Raw genomic sequence first — 23,609 nt, 5'->3', positions numbered from 1 at the left:
AATATCCACGTGGTGAAAAGATGTGTCCTTAATTCTTTAGTGGTGCAGCTCTACCTTTGGTAGCATGAGTAGGAGCTGTTTTGAGGGGGGGGCGGGTTAGACCGGACACATCTTTCTCAAGTCGATCTGAGAAGTTTTAGGCATGATGATAATGTTACTTCACACCCATCATGCCTCACTGTCCTGATCACGTCTCTCTCGTGCACATCACTTGATCCATTCACAGCGTCCATAGCATCTCTGTGGTCTCAAGACTACACCATCCTACATTTCAGCAGGACAAATTTAATTCCACCGCCCCCCTACGCCACACAAGCTTTCACTGGGAGGATGGGCCTTTAGTTTAATTCTGAACTGCATTTCACCAGTGACAAGGTCCTACAAGTACCTCAGCAACTTGTTCTCCTTCCTTAAGGCCATTTTATACTGTTCAATAAAAGATCAAAAATGTGTCAGGATATCTGCTTATTGTACAAGCATAGCAGAGAAGCAACCAATATAATATGTCATTGCTAAACTCTTCAAATAAAAAATGATTCATTTTAGTGCCATTCTACCTGTTCTTCCATTACCCATTACTAAATTAGAATAGATACAAAACTGGATGTTTATGGAGGAGCGTTTCAATTCCACTTACTGAATAAAGCGGAAAGATTACTAGGATTGGACCAGAAATACTACAGCTAAGTGAAAAAATGCCAATAATAACAATAACAGAAGCACCTGCGAACATTACCTTCTATTAGTGACTTTACTGTCATAGTCACCGAGCACAATATTGCACAAAATACAACCATGCAGTCTAAGGTTGACAGGATGCTTTGCTCCGTATATGTTAACTATTATCAGAAGAATAAATCAAGAGCTTGTTTTACACCAAAGCACACATTATTTTTTCCCCTCTCTAAAGCAAATTTCTATTTCATCTTTCTGAAGAGGCTCATTTAATAGCGTGTGAAATGAAATGTCAACAAGAATTAGAACAAATGGCATAGTAATTCCCAGCAGGCAACAAGGTTCTTTTGGGAAATATTCCCAGCCAGACCACGGGATGAGATGAAGAAATCGTCACCAGGTAGACTTCATTCCTCAGCCGACCTCTCTGTAGAGCGGATGTAAGAATGCAACTACGGCAGCAGCCCTTGCATTTAATGCAAAAGTGTTTTTTTCCCCCGTGGTATTCTAGATTGGGAAGTCTTAAGGCCACCAAGGGGATTTGGTTGGACTCCAGAAGAAGTTTGAATTATCTCAGCTTTAAATCTCAGGGAGAAATTTGCTGTGGTGCATAAGGCACGTGCAAGCATTAGGCATCAAGTTCTTTTTAAGGCAACAAAATAGAGTGCAAACAGGTCCTCTGTCATGGTCTGTGCAAGGGGAAGCAGGGACCCCTTGCAAGTTGTATCCTCTACCAACATTCAGGGCACGTCTACCTGTGCCGATTTAAGGTGCGTTTGCAATTTTTAAAGTGCATTAAGGGTGCACACGTGTAGGCCCACACCCTTAATGCACCTTTAAAAAGGCTATTTTAGGCTATTCATACCTACATTTAATAACTGCAACTGCAGGCATCAAATTTATCTGCGAATAGCGAAAGTGCCTTAACACACGTGTAGACACGCTAAAGTTAGACGTGGTTGACCAAGTTACTCTCAGTAAACATGCTAAAGGTAGACTGAAGTTAGATCCACACATACACAGCGTTAATGCGCCGTAGTCCCAAGTCGGTCTGCACACCGTGTTAATGCGCCTTAGCATGTGCACATGTAAACAGGCACTTAAATCACTCTAATGCACACTGGGCAACTGTGCATTACGTTTAGGTGCACGTAAAAGCAGGTGTAGACATGCCCTCAAAGTGACTTCAGAGATAGAGCCCAGCACTGCGACTCCACATCCAGGCCCAAGATTAGTGATAGCAGAGAGGCAGAAAGTGATACTGTGGCTGGAAGCTGAAGCCAGACAAAATCCGGCTGGAAATAAGATACAAATGACTAACAAGGAGGGTCACTACTCATTGGAACAGCTGGCCTAGGGAAATGGCAAGTTCATGGCCTCTAAAAGACTTCGAGGCCGGATGGTTTCTGTAAGACATGGCCTTACTCTGCTATGAGTGAGGGATTTTTGGTGGGAGTCACTGGGTGAAAGTCTGTGCAGGAGGGTTACATCAGATGGCCACGATGGCTCCACCCAAACCTAAAATCCCTGAGCTCCTCCCCAGGCTCTGTGGACCCCAGACTTGCAATTTGGCATTTTCCCTGTCAGTGAAAACCTCTGACATCTCTGTTCTGGGGTTGGTGGTGGTATCGACCTGCCCTGAGGCACAGGACTTTGATTGACTGTCTACTGTTGTGTGCAGTGCCTTAGCTTCCAGTTTTCCACTTCTCTTTCCTCCCCCAAGCACAGATGGGAAGTGAATAGCTGAATCCTGGATTATCCGTGTTATGGTCCAATTCTGCAAGGCTCTGACCAGGGCTGCCAGGAGTTTTGAAGTCAGTAGCAGGTGACAGCACTGAGCACCTCAAGGGAGTGCTGAGGAGTCTGGTTGTATCAAGCCTTCAAGCACTCGTGCACAGATGCCGGTACAGCCGTCTGTACAGTGCACACGCAACCAAAGTCATAAACAAAGTTACTGCCCTTGCGGTTATTACTTTTATTAGCAGTAAAAGCTATTGCTTATGGGAATTTCATAAATGACTAAATCTGCCACAAAAGCATTAAAAGTGAGGGGCTGGAATAAATCTTTCAGACAACACAGTTTATTAGATTCATTATGATGGAAATAAATTGAGAATGTGACTTTTTGGGATTGTCAGAAACTACTTCCAAGTGCTATTGTGTGCTCGGCTCACGGCTCACGTGCAAATGCCAAAAACTTGTGGTGTGCCCGGGGTGCTTTTTAGCTGATGCTTGCTATGAAAGTAATTCCAGGGAAACAAAGGCCGCTGGATAATTAGAAACTATCTATTGTACTCGGCGATTCCATTAGCCCCTGCGGAGAATGGCAGGCCGGCTTTCTCAGGTGCTCTCCCCTGATCGTAGCCCATTTGCATTCTGTGCACAGGTTGCAGACCTATTATTGTGAGGTTGCTCACTACATACAGCCAAATTAATGAAAGGTTAGGATGCAATTAAAAATCTTAAAGTGTCCTTTATCTCCTAGCGTGGCTTCTACTGCAATATGAAGTTCCTGAACACGTATGGAGATGTTTTCAAAGGCTGACGCGTCTATTGTTGTTGGGGATTTTTTTTTTCCATTGCAGGTCTCTCAGAAAAGATGGGAACAATGTTCCAGCCTCAATAGACCATTTATAGACTCTTATTTGGTGTGTGTTTGCTGAACGAAGGACCTGGAATCGCGGAATATAAAATGCAGCCATGGTGTGTGGAACAAAGCCAATGTCAAGATTACCTGCGTTTTCAGGGGAATTTTCTTGCATGGCGTTCTGCAACGAAGAGTAGAGAGATCTGTGGAATGAAATAGCCCTGAACTAATTGTCACTAAACAAATTGCTGCAAACTTGAACGCTGCCTCTTCTCTATCAGACTTCATTTTGAGTGGGCACCAAAATGTTTAGCAACAGCTCTGCATATGGACAAACCACAGCCACCTCCTGACATGGCAACACAAGGGGAAGGAGGTCCTGAGGGGTCGCGCGCAGAATCCCTTACTCCTTTGAGTGCAACAGCGAGCGAGTGTCTGGAGCAGATTTGCCTTTTGGGGGAAGTCTGTCAGACTCCTCGTGACTCAGCTTCTGCATCAGTGAAATGGGGATAGTAACACGTAGCTGGGAAAGCAGTGAGCTTTAACAAATGTTTATAAAATGTTTTGACAGGCTTAGTAGGGCTGCAGAATTTTTATTAAATATTAATACCATTCATTGTGCTTTATTATTTATTCATCCAGTAACCGCACAAGGAGATTTCTCCTTTGCAATAAGTAACCTGCCAAGGCCGGGTCTGATCCAGGAAACAATAGCAGCGTGCAGTGAAGTTCCAGTTGCCTGGCCAAGGTAAGCAGAGCTGCACAAATGGAACATGTGTGTCTAACATCTGTAATTAAACTGCCTGACCTTTCGGTGCACGGGCTGGAGGGGGGAAAACAGTAGAGAAGACAGATTGAGAAGTGAATGAGATGCCAAAGTAAATCTCATTTACCCGTCCCATGTGTCAATAGTAAGTTGGGAGAACATTAATCTCAGAAATCATCTCACGTCAGTGGTCTCAGACACCAGCTGTTCCCTCTGCGGGGCCCTTGCCAAATGCTGCAGTGCTAAACTGCTCTCACGTTCCAGCTGCAAGATCCCTTTGGCTCAGACCCCTCCCCTCCTTTCAAAAAATAACTAAGCACAGGCACAACATCACAAAATCAGGGAAAGAGTGAGCCTGCTCCACAGGTGGCAGGAAAAAACCTGCATTTTGGGAGGCAGGAAGAGTAGAGACAAGCTCCCAGGGAGCGAATAGAAATTGCCTATTCGGGGCCATTTAGCAGAGGAGATCCTGGAGGGAGCCATCAAGCCCTTCAACCACCGGGCTGTTCCCATGGACCACTGAAAGGATGCTCTCAAACATACACGGGTAGTGGGGAAGCTCCTTAGCTGAGTTTTCTCTGCACTCCTACTGGGTAAGAAGTGGAGATGCTGAGGATATGGGTCGATGGAGATTATGTCTGATCCCCTTTCCATAAATAGTGGAAAGGTTTTATGAGATCAGCAATGCATCCATAGCTCTTGGATCTTTCTTCCTACAAAGAAGACAGGAGAAGGTGCAGGGTGAGTGGTGGAGTCCGAGGAGAAACCCACCCTTCGGCCTGTTGGGCTCTGGTCATGCTTGACCTAGAGGGGCTGGGGAGCCCGGACACGGGCCAGCGAGCTGTTTGCAAACATCGACTATTGTCATATGCAATGTAGATTATCTGGCTCTACTGCATCTCCTGGAACAGAAAACATCTGATTATAGGAAGGATGTTTCTAAAGGAGAGAGGGAAGGACAAATCTTTTCCCTCTCTGCACATGCTTGTTTTACACCTGGTGCTCGATCCACTGATGATGCTTTGCACATATTACAGATCAGGGGTTGCAGCTGCAAAAAAAACCCAGTTGTCATAAAGACCGTGCTTGGAGAGGGAATGATGCATTGCCTGGGAATGAGGCGAGAGCAGGACCGGGTTGATTTGCAAGGTGAAGGTTTTAAAATGATCGTTGGGAATTTATCTCCCCCATAAGCATTTGAGATTGGAGCAGTCGTGGCATCACTTTAGAGCACCCAGGAAACTCCCTCCAGGCATCAGACTTGGGACGCTTCTTGTGGTACTGTATGTATGTCTCAGGACCTGTAAAAATGTATGTCTGGGATAAAATGACCTGATTCTCTGTCACTTTGTAGTTGTTCAAGTTAGTGCAAAGCGAATGCAAAATAGGTAGAAATTAGAAAGGCATCATTTTGTACAGCTGCACAAAGGTGCCAGATGATGGAAAATTGCACTCAATGGGTGGCATGTGAGATGCTCTGATAGACACAAATCCTAGGTGCTGCATAAATGTAGGAGCGGGGCCACGTGCACTGTCCTGAGGAAGAGCACAGCAGACACACAGTGGAACAGAGGTGATGGGGAGGACTCAAACCCGGAGCCAGCTTGGTACAAACAAGTCTTTGTTGCAAGTAACAGACTTAGGGTGGAATTTTTAAGTCAGTATTGATTTAAGCATTACTGACTGGCATTTATTGATCAATATTGCTATCCATTAAAGCCCAAGAGCAAGCTGGAGCTGGGGAGAGCACCCAACACCTTGGACCCTGCCAAGTGGGCTTCTCTGGCCTGAGAGTTTGCTAATATATTTCTTTGTAAATGATCACGTATGTTTGAAAGACAACCATGAGCAGTGCTTAGTTTTAAATAGATCATTTTTGACAAAGCCCATCATTCACAGAGGGCATAACGCCGATATCCCTGAAGTTCCTAGAATATTTCTGCAAGAGTGCTGACAGGCATAGCATATTCAGCTAAGTAATCCATGACCACAGGGTGCAGTTGTTAAGAAGTAAAAATAGGATTTTTTTTTTTTATTGACAGCTACAGATAATCTGTTCATCAGGCTCGTCTTCGGGAGTTTTCAGATTTCATTTCCTACCGCTCTGCTGGAGAGGAAGCTGAGGGGAATCTGCACACCCCAGGGGTGTGATGAGCGCAGAATGCAGACTCCCACCCTGCACCCGCACCTGGAGTCACAAGGGCTGGAGCGATGCACAGCATACACATCACTAAAGCACCCAGAGACCAGTCTTTTACCTGCCTCCACCTTGCCTTATCCTGATTGATCTCCACTGAGTTTGTAACATAAAAAGGACATGTCCATAGAGACTTGTAGGGTGCTGCTGGTTTTCTGTTTTCTCCTCTGCTATCTCTACCATTGTTTCAAAGGCAATGATGCAAATCTCATACTTTCAGAAAATAATAAATTAAGAGCAACTCTTGGGAGGGTCAACTTTTGCCTTTTGGCCATGGGCTCCCATGCGACCGCTAGGAAAGAGACAGCCATCTGAGGACACACGCTTGTCTCCAGTTGCACTGCAGGAGAAGAAGGACACGCTGGTGGTCAGGATGGTACCAGCAGCTTGGGACCTGGATTCCGTGCCTTGCTCTGGCACAATTTTTGTGTGTGACCTGTGCCTCAGTTACCCACCTTTGTTAATTGGTGCAGTACAACCTCCCACTCTCGCGGGGGTGGTCAAGTCAAATCAAGTCAACCCAAGGCCACTGCAACCATTGGAGCACCTTGCATCATTGGCGAGTCTTTGGGCAAAGTGACTTGGTGGTGCCCATCTCCTCTCCAGGCATGGATGGCTATTGGCTCACAAAGAGCTCGCCCACCCTTTGACAGGGCTTGTTTTTAAGTTTGCTGAGTGTCCAAACACCCTCCTCACCCGGATTAGCCCAGATGGGGGCACTGGTTTACTCGCCAACAACTCGACTGTGGCCAGGCCATACTGGTTTACATGGTACCAGATAGCAGCAGACCAAGGGGAGCCTGGCCTGACAGGCCACAGGCGCGGAAGGAGGGTAAAATGTATTATAGATTGAAGTGTGCTGATATTATAGTACTAGGGTCATCTAAATACTTTAGATTTCTTCGCCTTTATTTTTTGAGTGGTCAAAATGAATGGTCCAATGAGTAGACGCCTTTGCTTGGTATTTCTTTAACACTTCTTTGAGTGTTACAACCTCTCCTGGCTCTGAGACCTTTCTGCTGCAGGGAGCTGCTCTCCAGACACCTGAAAGCCGGCTCAGGGATGGCTCCTCGAGCTGCAAGCCACCAGCAAACCTCGTGGCTGTAGTGCAGGAGCAGCTATGGCTGCAGCTGTCTGGTGTGTCTGTATTATAGGTGAAGAGGCTTACTGTCCTCGGAAATCTTAAAGGGGGTAGAGCAGGAGGGCAAGCAGGTTGCCTTTTGGTGTGGACTGTTACAAAATGTGCTTGCTGTCCCTTTAAAGCCCAGACCTCCCAGCTCCAGCCTTGCAGGCTGCTGGTTACTCATGCCTTTCCTTCCCACTTCGACTGCTGCCAGAAACTTGCCGTGAGCTCTCACTGGCGTGCAAGATGGCTGGTTTTTAATGTCTCTCCTGTTCTTCCATTATAGCAAGGTCTCCCGAAGCCCCACATTACTCATTTACAACGGGGAAAGAGGCAACACCTTGGAGAGCAGCTTGTCTCTCGGTGCTGGAATTCATTCTGACAGCGAGGTTGCTTTAATCTGCATTAAGGTGATGTAGCAGTAGATTGGCTGGATTTCTGGTTTTTTCCCCTGCTTTTCCGAGACGTGTGTGTGACACGTGAAAGCATCACGAAAAAAACACATCGGGTCCCAGGACAGCGAAATATCTAAGCACATGTCTGAAGTTACACGTGTTCTTTGTGGCCAGTGCAGTTGGTAGGATTTAAGTAGCTGGTTGAATCACCACCACAGTCAGAAGCAGAAAAAAGATATCTGCAGCCCTTATTCCTCTCCAGTCCCATAAATATAGTGAAGCTCCATGTTGCGGTAACATCTTTCACACACAGATAAGGAGACCACTGTCAGGTCAAATCCCACATAGGTTTGGATCATCAGCTTCTATCCATCAATACGGCTCTACCGATTATAAATCCTTGGTTCGGAAATGTAAAAGTGTGTATTTATGGCCCATCTGCAAGTTATCTTCTGTTTTGCATGATCGAGATGAAGTATTGAATAAATAATGGCGACAGAGGGAAGTAGCGGAAAGGGCTAAGCAAGGCAAAATATATGGGCCTCCAGCTGAAAACCGATCTGGGGGGAGACTCATCCTGGTGAGCACGGTGGGGAAGACGTGGCCGAACTGGCGCTGCAGAGGAGAAGGCTCTCACGCTGATGGGGCTTTGACAGCCAGAGAGGTCGGGGCTGTGAGCCGGACAACCCTCATACCCACGAGCACAACTGCTTTTGAGCATTGCAACAGCAAAAGAAAACTCTCCATCGATTTGCTTCCCAGACAGTGAGAGAACACATATTTCATGTGGTCTTGCAGGGGCATGTGAGATTCCCTTTTCTCCCTTTAGACCACATAACATTTATCATCACTGGTACGAAAGGGTTTTGAAATCCAGGGCCCGTGGACACTTGATTTCCAGGGCTGTTCCCGAACAGTGCAAGCTCTTCTTTCTGTCGTCCCCCACAATGATAGCTCCCACCCCATCCCTGCTGCATGATTTGCACCCCTTTCTATTTCTTTTGCCCACGTGGGATCTCAAAGTGCTGCTGCTATGGATATCTAAACAGCCTTGACCTTTAGAGATGCGCTGGCTTCCATGTCCTTATGAGCGACACCTTTGTGTTTTGCTGCTGTAGAGAGACCTGGGTTTGGTTTGGTTTCTAGACAGAAGCAGAAGCCATCCCAGAGGCTAGATTATACAAGGGAAGTATGGAAATATCGCTCAGGAAATGCTCGGCTGGGTGATGCACGTGCACAGAGCCTTCTAAAAAGTCAGATTCACCTTGCTGGGGCAATGGAGGAGTGCGACTAAAGCATCATCCATCATCACATTAAGCTGGGGGTCGCAGCTGCCACCTGAATTCAAATAAGGCATAAAGTTTCTCCCTTTAGAAAATGTTTCCCCCCTAAGGTAATGTGAAAATGGGGTTTCATTAGCTCCACTAAATTGCCCGTTTTAATGCCATCTGCCAAGGAGAAGGGCATGACAGAGGTCTATAAAAACTTGTGTGCATGTGGGGATGTGCACGATGGAGATTTAGATGCTGGTGTTTTTATGCAGTAGGGTCACAGGCGTCTACATTGGGAAGAGTGCCTCTGGTTCTAGATCCGGGCCACAGGCCCGCTGAGTTTCACCCTAGCACCGACTGCATTGCACCGGGAAACAAAATGGTTCTTGCACAGATGAGAGGGAAGCTGTGAATCCTCATACATGCACATTTTCCCATGGATGTCAATGCAGTTATAGAGCAGAAGAATTTGTTTCCAATTCCAGTTGGGGTATAAATCAGGCTTTCCTCTTTACCTCCAGCTAGTCTCCTCTCGAGTTTGGTTTGCCATTGTAGTGATGCTCTCTTTTCCAGGTTGCACCACGTGCAGACCGTGCAAGGAGATTCAGCTCCTCCCTTCCATATACTTGACTTTAATTGAGGGAGTGCAATGCTACTTGAGGCAGGCAGTGCACACTTGGCCGGTGCATCTCAGCAATGGCTGCTCTTTCGTACACAGGGGCTACGACCCTCACCTCTTATGGTGAAACTATTCTGGATTACTGTCATTACATTAGCATGTAGACGCCCACACCAAAATCCAGGGTGCATTGTGCAGGGTTCTGTGCACATATATATTAAGAGAGAGTCCTTATTCTGAAGGCCTTCCCATCCAAATGGACAAGACAGATAAAGAGTAGGAGGGGAAGAGATTCCTCTTCTCCCTGCAGTTGAGCCATAGAGAAACTAAGGCTGTGATCTGCACCAAAGCCGAAGGGATTTAATCACCCAGCTCCCAGTGCAATTCCCTAAACTACTCGGCATATCCCTAAGTGACCTGGCCAAAGTCGCACACACAGCCGGTGACAGGGCTGGGGAGCGAACTCAAATTTTCTGGGCCTCATTACACACCTTCACCCAAGAACCAGCCTTCCTCTCTGAGTCTGCAGTGCATAACTGCAGAGCCAGTTTTCCTTAGGAAAAAGGCAGTCGAAATGATATGGCGCAGCAAAACACTGCCAGCTTGAACCCATCTGAGGCAGCCTTGGAGGCCAGGGCAGCGAACTCCAGTGCAACGCCACACGCTTTCTGCTGCTTTGTTCTTTCTCTCCTGGTTTATGGAATACTTTATTTCCATGTTTTGAGAGCTGTACAGAGACACTCAGGCTTGGTATCTGAGGAGAGGACAAATTGTACTGAACAAATGATAGCTTTGATACAGAGTAGATAGAATAAAATGGCTTGTTTCATAAATATTAATGACTCTCCTTGTTCTATCTAGTGAAGTGATGCACGAGGAAGAGTATGGGGAGGAAGGCAAAACCGAAAGAAACAGGCAACATCCCATATAAAATGTGCATTGTAATGCACAGACTCATCTGTGCTCTTAATATCTTGTGCTTTGGAGCAATTCCTTTCACTGGAGTGTAGCTATACTTTTTGCATGATGTGAAGCATTAGAAATGCTTGGTTGAAAATGTTTGCTACAAGATGTATATATTTTTTCAATGCAATAAATGTTTTCTTGGTGGAAAACTATTTTTTCTCCAGGAAAATTTCCACCATATTTTAGACAGGGAGACAAAAGTATGGGTTTGTCAAAACACTTCATAGGAAAAGCAACAATTTCCCGACCAGCAAGTCTTTGCTTCTGTCCCCCCTGCTGCAAACACTTATGAATATGCATAAAGTCATTCATGTGAATGGTCCCACTAATATCAGTGTTATGACTTGCACAAAGCAAGCGTGTGTCCCTGAAAGACCAGCAGACAGAGATTGAAGCCTTTTACATACGCTTTTCTCAGTTTCCAAGTCATTTATTTATTCATTTATTTAAAATAATAAACCTCCTTCAGTTATTGAGCTGATTTTCCTTTTAATTATTTCCTTAACTGCTTCCCCTTCTTGGATTTCTTAAGGCAAAATCTTGAGGAATATGTGCAGGAAATCCAACAGAGACCCAGCTCATGGATGAAGGATCCACAGTGCAGATGAAAGAGGATAACGCTCCCCTCAGGGTGTTTTGCATCAGGTCCCATTTTAGAAACCCATTACCCATGACTACTTTGCAGCCTTTCCTTTCTTTTGCCTTTCTCTTTCTGCAGATGTGTTTTTTTTAAACATCTCAGATCTAAAATTTCATCTTTTTTCCACAGTTCTGTGTTAGAAATCGTTGCCAGCTGATTAGTTGGTAGTAAGGAAAGGGGGGGGGAGATTGCATCTTAGGCTCACATGGTATTAAATAGCTCCTTTTGATCATAATTAAGTTTCTCTTGGACTCTTGCTATAAATAGCTGTATCCTATTGATTGGCTCTCCTGCCCTGCTTCGTGCAGCCAGCCACATTCTCTTATAAGCATTTCCAGTCTTGTGTTAGGGGTGGCCTGTGTTTTCAAAGCCTTCCTTTTCTCTCGTTTAAAGTGCCTGCATACCCCATGCAGGGCGGTGTCGGGCCTCACATGAAAAGTTTTCTTTTGACTAAATCAAAATTCTGATAATGCCTTTTGCTTTTCAAAGCCCTGCGCTTTTCAGATGCTTCAGATAAAATGGCTTAAAAGAGCAGCTGATGCCTCACAGAAAACTTGGCAATGTCTTCAATTTTTCGAGGCGCTTCTGCCAATCCGCGGTAGATGTTGAGAACTTGTCACCCCTCATTATTTATAACCGCAGCTATTTGCCCGGAGGCAGGCTCTTTGCTCCACTGTTGTCTCACCTGCAGGCAGCTCCTGCTGCTCCTTCCCTACCTGACATCAAGATCAGCTCTTTGCTTTTTTGTGGGCACGTCTGGCCCGTGTCCTCTGTGAACGTGACACAGATCCCTGATGCCACAGAGGAGGGGTTTTGGTGTCAGGAGTGGGACAAACTGGGAAGGGGGGAGGCGAGACACCCCCCTCTCCCCCCTAAGAAATAAGGTCTGTTTCTGGGCAAATGGCTTGGGTTGTAAGTAATGAGGGCTGGAACATGCTGAGCCTCGCGGGGCCAGCATTGCTCGCCTCCCAACAGAGCGCTTTCACTTAGCAGTCGTGGGTCTTGCCCGTACACTCCCTCTTCTCCTTTAACCAAAAAGCAGCCCTTTACTCCAGTACTGTACTTTGGGTTTGCCTAAACTCTGGATTAGCTGTCACCTTTAGCTGCCTGGTTTTCTGAATGTCTCCTGGTGGATGCAGGGGTGCAAACTGTAGCTGCGCTGATCTAAGGACACAAGCAGGCAAGGCTTTTTGGGTAGATGTGATATCTTTTATTAGACCAACTCAAATAGTTGGAAAAATTCTTCTTTGCAAGCTTTCTGGGTACAAATACCCATCATTAGGCAGAGGAAGCATCCTAGTGGGTGCTGCCTTTGTTTCACCTAACTCCACGGAGGAGGCTTTACTCATCTCTAGGTCTGACTCTTCTGGTGGCTGTGAATTTAGATGGCTAGATTTTCCAGCCCCGTACGTGGGGTGGGAAAAGGAGTGTTTCACTTGGATCCTCCAAGGTCTGAAGTATCTCAGCTTCCTTTAAGGGTCTATGCAGGACAACAGATAAGCCTGAATTTAAGTACTTCCCAAATCAATGCCTGTAAGAAGTCAAGGTTTTCAGGAACCATGCAGGGGTGAGACCTTTGGGGACTGGCTATCATTGTCCCTTAGCATTTGCTTTTTGCAAGCATCCATGGTAAGAAAATAGTTTGCTAGAAACAAATCTAGTTGAAATTGTTTCAGTGCATTTTCTTTTTTTTCTTTTTTTTTTTGCTTTGCCGCAGCATGAGCATCCAGAGGTTATTGCCTGCTCCCCTCTTGATCTGAGGGGGAGCAGGGCCTGGAAGAGAGAGGGCATGGGAGAAGGAGGCACTGCCGCATTTATCTTGCCATTAGTGCAAGGTCTTTGAAGGGAGAGCTTGGCCATCATACAGAATCCGGCCGTGGATGTTTACATCGATATCCTCGGGTATAGCAGCTAGATACAACACACCTTTCCTTTTACACGCTCCACATATCGTCTCCAAAATCCCAGTGCACCCTGATCTCACCCTAATGCACACACCTGCAAAATCCAACCCTGAGTTAACCCAAGCGCAGGCAATTTCTGAGGTGATTGGAAAAAGGCCTGATCTTAGTTAAGCCTGTTGAAAGTTAGAGTACTCCACGGAAACTCGCTCTGGATCTGTATGAGTAGAGCTGTAATGAGAAAAAGACCCACTGAAAGGGAGAGAAGGGGAGTATAGTATTTGGTTTCTGAATGTTAGACAATTTTCTGTGTGCATTAGGCATGTGTGCGTGTGTATAATACTATAATAATATACACATAGGCACGCACACACGCATCATATGCCCTGTGTAACTGGGAATTCATCAGTTGACAATGACAAGAGGAGATGACTAATACAGAAGACGTCTATCATAGGATATCAATGAAAAATTGGCAAATGTGACGCTATAGGATGTATCAGGGAAGGCAGTTGCAATAGAGACAGGGTCATATTAAAGGTGAGACCTCGTCTCAGTGTGAAGACTGAGATAAATAAGTCAGGCAATAACCACAAGCGAGGAAGAACAACACTTTAAAGGAAAAGTCAACTTTTGGCACAAGAACAAATGTGTATAAAGTGCCCATAAATAAAGCTAGGCTGAAAGTTAAAAAGAGGTTTCTAGGCATCAAAGGAGCGCGGTTCAGAACAGTCGATGCTGAGATGGTTTACATCAGTCTAGTGACAGAAATTGGCTTTACCAACAAATATGCATTTATGCCATTAGGACTGTGTCTAAATTGGTGCTTTTGCTAGATGAACAATAAATACTCCCTCCACCCCCAAAATGACATTGCCATGCCTCTAGCATTTTGCAAATGGAGACCTCCCGGCACGTTTTCCCTAGAAAGGCTGTTTTGAGGAGGTGCCAATAAACCCATTTTACAAATAGCTAAATGGCAAGACCCACAGACACGTGACTTGTTCAGCCTCCATGCTGCAAGTTGGGGGCAAAGCTATTCAGAGGAACCGAGCGTCCTGATCCTTTTCTCCTGCTTTGACCATAAAGCATTAGCGCATGGCTTCTTCCTGGTATAAATGATGTAGGTCTCTTTGGTTATTTCTCTGTGCTTAGCATGGGTGATTTTGTGTTCTTGATTCTGCTACAGCCTCAGAAGTGAAGCCCATCTCTTTTGGTTCAGTCTTGTTGCTTCAGGCTGAGGTCTCTGTGCCATTGGTCAACCCAGTGGTGTTGCAAGCACACGGCCAGTCGCTCCCCCTCATCGCACCAGCCCTGGGTGAAGACCGGCTGTTCTCCATTCATCGTGATCATGACCACTGCACGGGAAGCAAGTTTCCTTTCCATTTCTGGCAGGTTGCACTTGGGCTGTGTCAAGTCGAATCACGTTGGCCGCAAGCTGTCGGAGTGCAAAGCAGAACATCTGAAACTCCATAAAACAGTTAATATAGGCAGCGCGGGCGCTGATGATTTGAGAGAGAGGGTGGGGGAAGATCGGCTCCAAAATACAGGAAGGAGAATAGGCACTTTTCATATGAAGCAAGTGAGCTATGAGTATTCCTTTCTCACCCACCCATTTTTGGTGGATTAAAAAGATCAATTTAGTCAACTAAAGCCAGAAACCCAGCACCTTGCAAGTAAGGAGTATTTGGGAGTGCTTGACAGGGACTGCGTGGTTGCAGTAATACTTCAGGATTCAGCAATTTCAGCCATTTATCAGGGGATGACTTATACTTACCAGCCTGGATTTTTCTTTGCTTGGTCCTGGATATGTTTTCCAAAGTGGACCTCACACCACCTTATCTAAACAGCAGCAGTTTACAGTAACCCTGCAGCGGCTGCCCAATGAATCAGGCCTCGGATCGTTTATTTTGGGTTTTACCCCATCTAGTGATATGAAGGCTCACAATGACCCACACATTACAACGAGGGACATGCTCAGCTGGGATGGGCTTCACCTGTCCCCCAAAGGTAAGCGTGTGTTTTCTTCCAGGTTGGCGGATCTCCTCCGGCGGGCTTTAAACTAGGCTTGTCGGGGGGAGGGGAAGATGAGGGCGGGGGAGGCTGTGGACCACCAAACCAGGTGGCACCCACAAGGACAGCCCAGCCTGAAGAAAGAGAGCTTTGGGAACGTGAAAGACAGTGGGTGGACAGCAATACGGCACAGGTAAGGAACGGGAAGGTTAGAGACAAAAAGCCCTTTAGGACTTGGAGCGAGGGGGTAGCAAAAGCACCAGTCGCAGGGCTCAAGTGCCTATATACTAATGCTAGGAGCATGGGGAACAAGCAGGATGAACTAGCGCTCCTGGTTGCACTAAACGACTACGACTTAGTGGGGCTGACGGAAACCTGGTGGGATCCATCCCACGACTGGGCGGTACATATTGAGGGCTATAGATTGTACAGAAAGGACAGAGTGGGGAAAAGTGGGGGAGGGGTTGCGCTCTATGTTAAGGAGCAATATACATCAACCCTCATCAAGACAGAATCAAAGGATGAGGAAGTAGAAGGACTGTGGGTTAGGCTACATGGGGGGCAAGGAGAAAAGGATTTGGTGGTAGGGGTCTGCTACAGACCCCCACATCAAGGGGAAGAAATAGATTTGGGGCTCCTGAGGCAACTCTCAGAGACCATAAAAGCTAAAGAGGCAGTGGTCATGGGGGACCTAAACTACCCGGACATCTGCTGGGAGACACAGACAGCAAAGTCCCACCGCTCACGCAGGTTTCTAACCTGTGTACAGGACCTCCACCTGACGCAGGAGGTGCATGGTCCCACTAGGGGGAATGCCTTACTGGATCTGGTATTGGCAACGGGGGATGACATAGTAGGGGACCTACAGATCGGTAGCCATCTGGGGGACAGTGATCACCTAAAAGTACAATTCAACATAAGGCGTCGAGTGGGTAAGGTAACCAGTAGGGTGAACGTGCTGGACTTTAGGAAAGCTGATTTCAGCGAACTCAGGCGATTAGTGAAGGATGCACTGCAGAGTAGTAGTTCTGAAATGATGGGAGCCCAAGAAGGGTGGCTGTGCCTTAAGGAAGCTATCCTTCGAGCACAAAGCGAGACGATCCCCGTGCGAGGTAAAAGAGGGAAAGGGGCCAGGAGGCTTCCCTGGCTGACCAGAGAAATCCAGGGCAGACTAAGGGCCAAAAGGGGAGCACATAAAAAGTGGAAACAGGGAGAGATCACCAAAGAGGAATATACCTCTTCTGCTCGTGCTTGTAGGGAGGCAGTTAGACAGGCCAAACTACCATGGAGCTGAGGATGGCAACCCAAGTAAAAGACAATAAGAAATTGTTTTTTAGATATATAGGGAGTAAAAGGAAGGCCCAGGGAGGAATAGGACCCCTGCTAAATGGGCAGAAACAATTGGTGACGGACAGAGGGGACAAGGCTGAACTCCTCAACGAGTTCTTTGCCTCAGTGCTCCTAAGCGAGAGGCACGACAAGTCTCTCACGGGGAGTGTAGGGAGGCAGCAGCAAGGCACCAGACTGCCATGCGTGGGCCCTGAGGTGGGGCAGGGTCACTTGGAAGAACTGGATGCCTTTAAGTCGGCAGGCCCAGATGAGCTCCATCCGAGGGTACTGAAGGCACTGGCCGACATCATTGCAGAGCCACTGGCGGGAATATTTGAACGCTCGTGGCGCACGGGTCAAGTCCCGGAGGACTGGAAAAGGGCCAATGTGGTTCCCATTTTCAAGAAGGGGAGGAAGGAGGACCCGGGTAACTATAGACCAGTTAGTCTCACCTCCATCCTTGGCAAAGTCTTTGAAAAAATTATCAAGGCTCACATTTGTGAGAGCCCGGCAGGGCAAGTTATGCTGAGGGGAAACCAGCACGGGTTCGTGGCAGGCAGATCGTGCCTGACCAATCTAGTCTCTTTTTATGACCAGGTCACAAAACGCCTCGACGCAGGAGGAGGGGTGGATGTCGTATACTTGGACTTCAGGAAAGCCTTTGATACGGTATCCCACCCCATACTGGTGAACAAGTTAAGGGGCTGTGACTTGGATGACTGCACAGTCCGGTGGGTGGAGAATTGGCTGGAGGGTCGCACCCAGAGAGTCGTGGTGGATGGGTCGGTTTCGACCTGGAGGGGTGTGGGCAGTGGGGTCCCGCAGGGCTCGGTGCTTGGACCGATACTCTTTAATGTCTTCATCAGCGACTTGGACGAGGGGGTGAAATGTACTCTGTCCAAGTTTGCAGATGACACTAAGCTATGGGGCGAAGTGGACACGCCGGAGGGCAGGGAGCAGCTGCAAGCAGACCTGGACAGGTTAGACAAGTGGGCAGAAAACAACAGAATGCAGTTCAACAAGGAGAAATGCAAAGTGCTGCATCTAGGGAGGAAAAATGTCCAGCACACCTACAGCCTAGGAAATGACCTGCTGGGTGGCACGGAAGTGGAAAGGGATCTTGGAGTCCTAGTGGACTCCAAGATGAACATGAGTCGGCAGTGTGACGAAACCATCAGAAAAGCCAATGGCACTTTATCGTGCATCAGCAGATGCATGACAAATAGGTCCAAGGAGGTGATGCTTCCCCTCTATCGGGCGCTGGTCAGACCGCAGCTGGAGTACTGCGTGCAATTCTGGGCGCCGCACTTCACGAAGGATGCGGATAACCTGGAGAGGGTCCAGAGAAGGGCCACTCGTATGGTTAAGGGCCTTCAGGCCAAGCCCTACGAGGAGAGACTAGAGAAACTGGACCTTTTCAGCCTCCGCAAGAGAAGGTTGAGAGGCGACCTGGTGGCTGCCTATAAGTTCGTCAGGGGGGCACAGAAGGGAATTGGTGAGTATTTATTCACCAAGGCCCCCCCGGGGTTTACAAGAAATAATGGCCACAAGCTAGAAGAGAGCAGATTTAGATTGGATATTAGGAGGAACTTCTTCACAGTTCGAGTGGCCAAGGTCTGGAACGGGCTCCCAAGGGAGGTGGTGCTCTCCCCTACCCTGGGGGTATTCAAGCAAGGGTTAGATGTGTATCTAGCTGGGGTAATGTAGGCCCAGCACTCTTTCCTGCTTATGCAGGGGGTCGGACTCGATGATCTATTGAGGTCCCTTCCGACCCTAGCATCTATGAATCTATGAATCTATGAATCATATGCCCGAAACCGAAGTTACTCCCATGTCAACCTGTCTGACTCCTTACTTCTGTACAGTATTATGACTGGGAATACACACAGGGCAGTCCCTGGGCTTCGGTACTCCGCGTGGCAAGCTTCAGGTCCCCTTTGAGCCCACTGTGGGCACTGGACTGTTGCCTACGACTTCAGCTGGCGGGACTTCATTTCTTTTCTTCAGTGCGAGTTCAATCTGGTTTCCATAAAAGAGGAAGAAAGCGTACCTGTTGTTTCGGTGCCGTGAAAGTGTTTGTGTTGTGGTCTCCAGCGATTTCATTATGCATCTTGCTTGTTATAGCTTAAAGCTGACAGTCGTCTTGTGCTATTTTATCACCCAGTGACAGAACCATGCAAGGGAAAAGTGGCTGGTGAATAATGATGAGGCTGAGTGATTGTTTTTAAATTCCAAAGCTGGACTCTGTCCACTGCCTAAGTAGATAATTTGTTGCCTTCCTTATTATTACCTCTGAATATCAAAGAGGAGCATGCTCCAGACAAATTGTCTGCTGAAATGATGACAAGTTCATAAAGCACCTGATCATTTTACAAGAATATCTCTTCTTTCAATTTAGAAAGATTTTTTTCCCCCTACAGTTGCAAGTGCCTTGAGCCCCACAGCTAGGCAAATGTGATATAAAATCTTCTATACATATTCATTCATATTTTGAAACACTGTCATTGTGCTACCACCTCCTGAGGCTGCAAACATTTGACTGTGTTTGCTTGCTGCAAATATTCTATCAAGACCTGAGGAGAAACCTGATTTTCCAGGTCACAGGCAATTCCATATTTTAAAATGTTTTTCCGTTTCAAAATGGAGCAAGGAAGTCATAATTATGCATGAAACAAAATACAGAAAAAAAGCCATTTTTAAGTAGACTGAAATGTTTCCTTTCCATAAAATCTAAATAGTTCCCCTTTCCCCACCCCATGTTAACCTGTTAAACCATTTTACAAAGAATTTTGTTTTGAAAATATTGTTGAACTGAGAGATTTGAGCAGTTTTTGAAATGCTTCATTTCTTTTTGTTGTACCTTTTCAAGATGAAATGCATCAAAATCAACATTCTTCAAAATTTCAGTTAAAAGTAGCATTGTTAGTAAAAAAAAAAAAAAATGCATTGGAAAAACATTCGACCATATCTGTTTCTAGCAAACTACTACATTAACATAGATACATTCAAAAAGCAAATGCTAGGGGGAAATGATGGCCTGTCCCCAAAGGGCTCACTTTTGCATGGTTCCTAAAAACCGTGAATTCTTATGCACATTGATTTGAGAAGTACATTGGCTTGTCAGGGGACTAATCCCTCTAGCCAAGGAACAAATACGTAGCATGCATGTTTCAAATATTTGCAATAAGTTGTGAATAATTCGTGGAGCAATAATTGCTCACTGGAGAAATTCACCAGATTATTCTGAATGCCAAATTAATTCCAGACTTTGGCTATGTTGTGTGGACCTTCTGCAAACAGAAAAAGAAATGAAATTTATCAAATACATTCTTTATTATGTTTTATTTTTGGTCTGACTCCAAAAAGCATCGCTATTCGGGGCAGGATTTAAACACCTGTTTTAGTGCTATTCTAACAAATGATGCAGGTTAGCCCATACTTCAGCCCATAGTTCAGGTTCCTGAACTGGATTCTCTGGTACTGGCATGTAGGTTGTTCTTTTCTTTTCCCGTGGGGAAAATGATGATGGGACTAAGGCAGAAATGGAAACTAGGTACAATTCATGTCCTGAGAAATGATTTTGTATATGCATGTCACTGTGGCCAAATGTTTTTAAGAACAACTGGGTTTGCTGCCCATAACATACACTGAAAGTGGGTAGCACGTTGGAGCCAACCCATCGACACGATGCAAAAATAAGGCATTGCAAAAATAGTCTTCTGAATAATTCGCAGACGATTCGCTTCGGCAGGCATGCGAATAAATAGCACAATAAAACCAGACTGAAAAGCTGGGGACATTATATTAGTCATACATCTAGAGCACTAAAGAAAATATAAGGCAAGAAGCACGCAGTGTCCTTTTGGATATGGCGCTTATATTGGTGGAGTTTTCTGTTGCCACTATCAGTAAGAGAGGTTTGGGAATTAGAGGATTTTTCAGAGCCTTTGGCAAATTTACTGTTTTGCTACGTGGTGTTACTTAAAAAACCCCACATAAAACCTGATTTCTAGGCTGAAGATTAAATCTATCTACTTGCATAATGGTTCTAACGGGAAAGACAGAAATAAGTGACCACGAGGCATAGCCCTTGTGCGAGGCAAATGTGATTCAGTCCTCAAGGGAACTGTCCGCTTACCACTCGGTTGTGTCAGAAAGAGGATGATGATGTCACCCGAGAGGCAAGAACTGCTCGAGCAGAACGTGATGGGCTGGGCCTGCTGCGTCTCCCGCAAAGGTTTTGTCATGGGCAATATTCATTACTGATTTGACTGGAGCTGCACTAATTTACAGTGGGGCGCGCGAGAGGGAAATCATGTTGTTGTTCTCCCGGTATGTCTCAAGTTCATAGTCTTTAATGAGATAAGCCTAGAAAATGGTGTATAAATTCTGAAACAATTTATAGACGTTCAGCCAGACCCACAGCTGGCGTATGCCAGTTTGCATGGCCCAGTGAAGCCGAACTTATGCCAGCTGGGCATCTAGTCCAAGCACTTGTTTGTTTCTGCCTTTTCGCGTTTCAGGGTTTCTTAGCTTGAGTTGGAACGATGGCAACGCGCGTCTGTTAAGATGCAAATTCTCAGCACACTCGACACAGACCGTCCTATATTCAAGGCATTCAGTTATCTTGCAGCCAGCGTGCGCAGCAAGACTGCCCAAAGTACTAACCGTGGCAAGTATCACTCCAAGGTGGTGTTATCTGCCCTGATTAGCACAATATTTCCTGCCCTTGCTGAATGGATCCAATTTCCTAACCAACACAGCCCTGATAAATGTTTCCTAAGACTACTGCTCTGAGCTGTGAGGGGAGACGCTAAAGGACTGTGTTATCCTCTTGTTTGTGAACAAAAACAAAAACCTCCTAGCAGCTTTGTCTTCGATTTCTCTTGCTCCCATGTCAGGCAGGTACATTGCACTCTGTCAGTGGTTCTCCGTACTATTATTGATCATCACTGATTAGACCAAGACTCTGCCCGCAGATGGAGCAGACAGGGTCTTCAGCAGGCAAAAATAACCGGAGCGCCACTGAAACTCAAATCCTGCCCTGCCTCATACAGCAAGGAGGTGGAGATTTTAATTTAAATGACACATGCAAGAATGTCACTCTCCCTAGTCCACGGAAGGCTTATTTCTTTTTTTTCCCCTGCAGCTTTTACTGTAGTTAGTGGCTGCTATCTATCCAATGATGTCTATTCACCATCTGTCACCGTGAGCGTGCCAAGCGTTATTTACCAGGGATGACATTGCCTATTTAAATATTTCTGCCTGTCTAGAAAGGACAGCTACCTAGTAAAGCTGTGCACAAAATGGATGGCCAGTCTTTAAAGTACCTGGGTCATACTTGCTCCTCACGTATCTACAATGACTTCTTTGGAATCACGCCAGGAGCAATTTTGAATTCACATCTTCTCTTAACCTCTCAATAGATCTCATCTGGACACCAACTGACACCAAAGAGAGGAAAAAGTGGGGGCTCATTAGACTAGCTACAGCTCTGTTTGGGCTCCTGATCTATCATTGCTTGCTCCACTATGCCAAAAGCAGAAACAAAGCCAGAAAGCATCAGAAATAGTTCCCCAGTTTTCTGGAGCTCAAATACTCAGACGTCACCAGGTAATAAATATACTTATCATCAGCTTCCAAGATTTCTAACTGTTATCCAAAGAACTATGAGACACCGCAATTGTGACAGCGGGAAGAGCCGAAGGGAGTTAAGTTCCCCCATCTCACACGTAATGTATAGTTACTATGAAAACCTCAGCCTTAGAAGTCATTTCTTTTTTCCACAGCATAGTGGCAAGTATAAGTAACGTTTTTTTTCAGCTGCAAATGAGCCGGACTTGTTCTAGCAGCTCCTTCCTGCATGTCCAACAGTTGACAACCAAATGAGTGCGGCTATGCCAAAAGTGTATCGTGTTCAGACAAGTGTAACATGGCAAAAGAGAGGGCAAGTGTCTGCCTGGCTGGAGCCTCATTCATAAGGCACTGGATGCTGTGGGCACTATGGGGAATGGGACAAAGGGAATTTTAAATTAGAGACAAAATACGTCTCAAAACTTAGCATATTCGGCTGGTTCAGCCTTGCTGGACAGCTTGCATTGATTCATTCACCATTTTGGCAAGACCCTTTTCTTTTATTAAATCTATTAGGAATTGTCAATTAACACATGTAGGTGGGGAAAGAGTTAAATAAGGATTTGCATTTGAAGCTGTGATAATCTTCCATATAGAGCTAGCAAGAGAGTCAGAGAAATCAAGGAATACAATTTGTGTTGGTGCATGTCAGACAATCCCATAAGGATGTCCACTGACGAGCAGTAAATTGAATATATCTATCTAGATAAAGACATAGATACATGGGATACATGAAATCCATCTGGATTTCTCACCTCAACAACTGGAGGTGAAATTTAAGAATCTTTGGGCCCGAGATTATATTACAACATGTTGTTTGCTTTATTGGTTTAAGTTGGTGTTCAACAGGTTGGACGCAGCATTTTTGCTTAGAAGATGGTAGGAAAATGGAGTGCGCTGTGCCCTTGACTTGCAGAATGGTTTGTATGATCCCATGTTATTACTCAGATATACCGTTCCACCTGTTAGGTGTCTAAGTGGGCTTAAGTGTGTAATTATGATCCCGTCCAACCCTGCTCAAGTCTCTGAAAAAACATTATTGAGCTCACTTTGATAACACATCATCATCTTAGCCTTAAGACTGTCACAAAGACAGAGAGAGAACAAGAGGAGGACTCATCCATCTTTTGCATAAATTGCTTACCAGGAATAGGAGGTGGGTAGAACAAAATTGTTCTTGGGCACCTAGGTCCGCTTAGGTGCTGAATTGTGCCTGTTTCTTAGACTGTTTATAGCCAAGAAAAAAATTATCACAAGTCAGCAGATCCAAGAACTCTAAAACAGATTATAACAGCTCTAAACCTTACAGAATTTTTATTTAATGGACTCATTTTCTGCTCTCTTGCCTTTTGTACCTTTTTCGGTCTCTGCAAAGTAAATGGAAAATGCTAGCATTCTAAGTTATTGAGTAACAGTTTCAAAAAAATGCCTACTTCCAGTTTTAGCAAATGGTAATACAAAGTGCTGGATAAGGAACAATTGGTTATCAATCT

General features: G+C 45.8%; 1 protein-coding gene across 3 annotated transcripts in view; it reads right to left on the bottom strand.

The window, feature by feature from the left end:
- The window catches only part of KCND3 (potassium voltage-gated channel subfamily D member 3), a 205,217-nt gene that overhangs the window by 156,694 nt on the left and 24,914 nt on the right, over positions 1-23,609 (bottom strand). The window lies entirely within an intron of this gene.

Source organism: Crocodylus siamensis, chromosome 13 (assembly GCF_052110815.1).
Source record: "Crocodylus siamensis isolate JL-2025a chromosome 13, ASM5211081v1, whole genome shotgun sequence".
Classification (NCBI taxonomy): domain Eukaryota; kingdom Metazoa; phylum Chordata; order Crocodylia; family Crocodylidae; genus Crocodylus; species Crocodylus siamensis.
This window is presented reverse-complemented; position numbering and strand designations above follow the sequence as displayed.